This window comes from Solanum lycopersicum, chromosome 5 (assembly GCF_036512215.1).
Source record: "Solanum lycopersicum chromosome 5, SLM_r2.1".
Classification (NCBI taxonomy): Eukaryota; Viridiplantae; Streptophyta; class Magnoliopsida; order Solanales; family Solanaceae; genus Solanum; species Solanum lycopersicum.
In genome coordinates, this window is record NC_090804.1 from 62480665 (window position 1) to 62487046 (window position 6382).

The following is a 6382-nucleotide window of genomic DNA, read 5'->3' on the forward strand; positions in this document are numbered from 1 at the left end:
CGGACGAAACACGTTGAACTGGACTGTCATTTTATCCGCCAACAGTATCTCGCCGTCTTAATTTCTTTGTCCTTTGTTCCGTCCAAGGATCAATTGGCTGCCATCTTCACCAAGCCACTTGCAGGTCCTCATCATAGCAACATGCGCAAGTTGGGGCTCACTTTGTTCCCCTCCAACTTGAGAGGGGATGTTGAGATTTCAGCTCCATCTTCTTCTTCAGCTCCTTCAAGCAAGAAATACAGCAAAGGAAATGTGGACAAACAAGCAAAGAGGAAAACATTTGGGCTTCCTTAGATTGGGCCTCCGCTTCTTTAGAGTGGACCTAAAAATGTTTCTCAGACTGGGCCTGGAAAATCAAATTGTATACGGGCCCAAATTGATGAAATATCTAGTTTGTGTACATATTAATGACCTAGAAATATTTTCAGTTAGATTGTTTTAGAGAATAAAGTTTGTTATTGAATAGCAAATAGCAGTAGGACACCTGTATAGTCAGTTAGGAATAGAATGTTCTTTTGATTCCCACATAGCTCTATATATACATGTATTTGGAAGAGATGAATATACAGAAAATTTCCAATACTATCTCCTTTACTATTTCTTGCAATTCCTACAATTGTTCTATTTAATTTTTTAATTTACTATCCAGTTATCAGAGCCTACAGTAGAGTCTCATTTAAATTTGGAACGCTTCCTGCAGAGGGTGAAATCCTAGGCCTGTGATTAAGAATGAAGCAATTTCGTGTACCGCTGCAATATGTTGGTTAAATAATGGTTCTATTGGTAACTAAAATTATTAATTTTTCACCATGGCTTATAGAAAATAATAAATGTTAGTGCATCATAGTTGGGAAAGAACGTGATGGCTCGATATGAATATGGTCTAAATTTAGATATGTTATTGCTAATTTCAATAATGATTTTCAATGTTGAATAAAAATTATTTAAACTATTTGAGGTTACTGAAAAGGTCACCATAACCAACAAAATCGAAATAATAGATTTGTCTGAAAGTAGAAAACATGAGACTTTTTTTAAAAAAATAATAAAGGAGCTTGAGCTCCACCGAAATTGATTTTTTTAAAAAAAAATATGAGATTGAAAAGGCAACATAAATATCCAATAATCTAATTCTTTAGCTTCTAAGATTATTAAAAAATAACATTATTGGAGAAATTTCATAAAATACGAACAATGATGTGACCTAGTGATTAATAAAATGATTGGGAATTTTAAGATCTGAGGTTCAAAATTTAGGTGGGGGGGGGGGGGGGGGGGGACACAAAGTAAATTTTTCCATTTTCATCACCTTGAGTTGTAACGACCGGTTCCCGTCGTTAAAGAAAAGCCAACGCAAAAAATTTTTGGGTTGGACAATTTTTTGGTAGTATTTCAAAATTTCCAACCTAGTCCAGATTTTGGACAAAATCGGATTCCGTGAGGTCTAGTAAAATCTGGTAGCAAACTGGATATCAAATTATGAATTTGATCATATGAGTAGATAACAAAGACGTTAAGGAACCCATACGACTTTAAAAAATCGATTTCGGGTGAGTAGAACTCCCAAAACTGATCTTAGTGTGAAGGAGTATTTTCTGAGTGTCGTGGGGGTGAAGGTGTGTTTAGAAATGGGGGTTCGAAAATCTTAATTTAGATTTTTTTTCTGTGCAGGATGTCATGGTGAAATTAATCCTGCCAGGACGGGGGCGCTGTAGCGGGATCGGGGTCGTCATAGCAGGAAAAATGTGACTTAAGTCAGAAATAAATTCCAAAACGTCATGTTTTGAATTGAGAGCTAACCCAAGTGTTTTCTTCACAATTTTCACTATTTTTAAGACTAAGTTAAGATTTTCACTTCCCGAATTCATTTTTCGATTTGTAGAACTTAGTTTCTTGGGTAATTCTCGATAAGGGAGGATTTTGATATGAAATTTATGGTGGAAAAAACCCTAATCTGGGTATGGGGATCAAGGGTTTGATCTAGAGTTGGTTTGATTGATTATAATTCACGTATTTAGGTCTTGTTTATTGATCCTCGCGTTATATTGACTTTTGTAGACTAAGAACAAGCGGAGAGAATTCAGAAAGGAAAGAATCAAGTTTCTTAAGGGATTCATGCTTTGTTCGAGGTAGGCGATGGTTGTAATTTCATGTTTATGCTATGTATGCTTGTACTTGCTTCATTATATTTCATGTATGTATGTGAATGTTACGTTGTAGATCACACTAATCGTAAGTGAGTATGAACGAATATCTATATGCCATGAATCACTTCTTCATTGTATGATTGTGAAAATGTACACTGTAATTGTGATTGTGGTATGTTGAATGAAACAGGTGTCACAATTCGACACACTAACTTGGAACGGTGTTACGATCCGACATATTAACTGTTTGGGTATGGGTTCCGTGAAAGGACCAATGGTTTGTTATACATATACGTATTGTTGAGAATAAATTTTTTTTGCATGGATCTTAAAATAATATTGATATTATATATGTTCGATATATGCATGCTAAAAATATTGTAATGACTTACTTATATTGCACTTAGTGGGATAACCACGTGATCATACCAGTACACTATGGTTGTGTACTAATACTGCACTTGCTCTTTTGTTGTTGAGTACAGGGCATCTTCAAGCGGCTACTAACAGACCTCATTTAAAAGATCAATGATCGTCATATAATTCAAGGGTGAGCCAATTCTTCTAGGATGCCTTGAATTCTCCTTTTTGTTTAGTCAGTCTCTTCGGACTTAGACTAGTTCTTTAGATTATCACTTGTTTAGTTTGGTGTTGTATCCATTTCTTTAGACTACGATTCCGTGTTAGAGTTTTGGTACATTGACTTGCATGTTCTAGACATTTAATTAATTTCGCAATTCGTTGTTGGAGTTTATGAGAACTCCACTTTATTTATGCATTTAAACATACTTCTGTATCTTTAAATGCGTAGAGTCATGGTTAGTTGAGTTGTAGTAATGGTTCTCCCACCAGAGGATTAGTGTGAGTGTCACTCATGATTGTCGTGGTCGTGACAAAGTTGATATCAGAGCACTAGGTTTGTTGATAGCGATGTACCAAAAAAGGTCTAGTAGAGTCTTGCAGAACAGTACAGAAATATTTATAGGACCTTTTCTAGAGGCTATAGGACTTCAGGAAATATCTCTATTTTCTAATGTCTCCTTTCGTGCTATGACTTGGTTCCAATTGATATCTGGTGATCCAAATTGACATCTAATCTCCTTCACTTTTCTTTTCGCAGATGGTTAACACTCACTTTAATGGTGTTAGGATCGTAATTCAATTCAATGAGACCGATGATGAGTCCACATCAAAAGTTTGCGGTCGAAGCCAGGATAGGGAGAGCAAGGGGTAGAGGTCGCGGAATGTTAGCGCCAGCTAGGGGTGGAGCTCTGGTTGAGAATGCTCCCAGAAATAAGAATCCTTCTATGCCTCATGAAGAGATTGAGGAGAATGTGGAAGTTGAGAATGATGAGGATGTTGCACAAGAAGAAGAGGTGCAAACCGAGACTACATATATTCCTCTATTATACCAATGTTAGCTTATTAAATTATGTCGTTCCTAAAAGGTTTGGTTGGTCCTGGAATTCTTCCCGCAGTTTAGGAAACTCAAGCTCCGGCCAATCCCCATATTGCTATCATTTCCCCCCAAGGTGGGGTAGAACTGTGGGTACTGATGCTTTCTTTCGTCCCTTGTTGGGTCCTGTTATGACTGGCAATAAGGATCGATGTTGACTAATTTCTTGAAATTGAAATCGCATGTGTTCCATGGTTCCGAGAGTGAGGACGCCTATGGTTCATTCTAGATTGTTATAAGTGGCTTCATAAGTTGGGAATTGTCCATCAACATAGAGTAGAGTTTGTGGTTTTTCAACTTCAGGGTGAGTCTAAGCAGTGGTGGAGAGCTTATGTGGAATATAGAACCTCAACTTTACCCCTACTCGCTTGGAACAGTTTCATGCTCTGTTCTTTAAAAAGTATGTGCCCTAGACTTTGAGAGATCGTAAGAAAGATGAGTCCATGGATTTGGAGCAAGGTGGTATGTCTGTCGCTGTTTATGAATCCAAGTTTCATACTTTGTCTAAATATGCTACACAATTAGTGACTACTGAGGAAGAAAGGATTTGTTTGTTTGTTAAGGGACTGAAAATTCTAAGTTACAAGTATTGTCTGTGCATATGATTTCTATAGGAAAAAGTTTTAGTGAGGTAACAAATTTTGTGAAGAAATTGGAGGAGTTAAGGCGAGATGGTTAGGCCAACTCAACTTTACAAAGATTTATCTCAAAAGAGAACTCTGAATAACAAAATATATTCAACTTTCCATAAAATAGGAAACTTAAGTATTTAAAATAATTAATAAAATAAATGATACAAACTTCTCAACTGTACTGACTATCTATGAAGGCTCTAACTGATAAAGATGGAATTCAGGATAAGATCCACAACATCCTAACAACTGATATAGTTTAAAGGTAAATAAAATTCTCCGAAAGCAAGGAGACTCAACATAACTAATTCGAACTCTCAAATATTTCAATGAAGCTCCTATTGATGATCCTGAATACCTGCATCTGCATCATGAGAAGATAAACTCAATTTTACAAAGACTTAACTCAAAGAGAACTTTGAATAACAAATATGTTAAACTTTTCATAAAATAGGAAACTTAAGTCTTTAAAACAATTAATTAAGTAAAATGATACAAATTTCTCAACTATACTGAATATCTATGAAGCTTCTAACTGATAAAGATGGAATTCGGGATAAGAACCACAGAATCCTCCGGAAGCAAGGAGACTCACCCTGACTAACTCGAACTCTCAGATGTTTCAACGAAGCTCTTATTGATGATCCTGGATACCTGTGTCTGCATTATGAGAAGATGCAGGCCAAACGGCTCAGTACGTGGAATGTACAAGCATGTAAGGGAAATTATAAAGTGTAACATAAGCTTGAACTTGATAAAATGGAAATATACTTACCTTTTTCAAACTTACTCAACTCAAGGAATACTCAAGGATAAGATACTGAACTTTGGATACTCAAACTCAATATAAAGCAACAATACACGTGCAATATATGGAAAACTTTATAAAACACTAAAAGCAACTTAGTTAATTAAAGAAAATGCACTAACAAACTCAACTTTACTTATATAATAAAGTAATATAATTTCTATGGGAGATTCTCTAGCCGACAACAACCATTATGAACCTAAGTGGTGATACATCACTTTACCTCACACTGCTAAGGACCATCCTATACATTGCCATCATTATAGGAACTTACTTAACATAGTATATCCACTAGCCTATGCTAAAAACATCTTAAGGAGTCATTTAAAAAGTATGATCTTTTATTTTCCATGATGGCTACATGGTATATGGAGACGTTGAATTATCTGAACTCAAACTATACCTATATCGGTGCTCAATACTTCTTCCAAAATATACTTTAGCTCATTAGTTTGTAAAAAACAAAACCCTCTCTTTGGTTTGAGTTAATTACTCAAATCTTATTAAAATTTCTCTTGGAAATCATAGTTTCCTCTTTACTAAAAACTGTTCTTTTAGAAATCATAGTTTCCTCTTTATTGAAAAACAAGACCAAATACTCTTTTGGAAATCTCAGTTTCTTTTCTTGTTCAAAACTCTTTTGGAAATCTCAGTTTCGTCTCATCTTAAATGTGAAAACATTTAATCTTGGGAATACTTAGTTTCCATATCATTTTAAAGAAAATGAACTTCACTCTTACTCTTTACTCAATTCAAATCTTAAGTTTTAAAACAAAGTTAAAACATTTGTAAAAGACTTCTTAAAATATGGTTCATGCTGAATTATGGTCGTGAACGACTCGATGTAAGGTTTTCGATAACCATAGATAGATCTCAATACTTTGAACTCAAGAAATTCAATGATACTACTCATTTCAAGAATGCTCAACTATAAGGTTCATGCAAAATTATGAGCATGCATTACTTAACTCAAGAACTCAAAGATACTTCTCATCTCAAGATTTTCGAGTTATAGGGTTCATGCGGAATTAAGAGCATAAACAATTCAACTCAAGCACTTCATGGGTAACATGTAATATTTCCATGATTATAAATATAGTCTCGTAGGGGATTAGGAACTCAATACTCAAGACTTAGAACTTGAAGATACTCCTCTCAAAGGTACTCAACTCATGGAGTTCATGCAAAAGTTATGAGCATGAACAACTCAACTCGAAGGTCTAAATAACTACATGGAAATTATGTGTACAAATCTTTTGATTCTCTTACTTACTTGCTCAAAGCGAAGATGGATCTCAAAGGATTCACAATTGAACTCAAAGACTTTCTTGAAATCTAT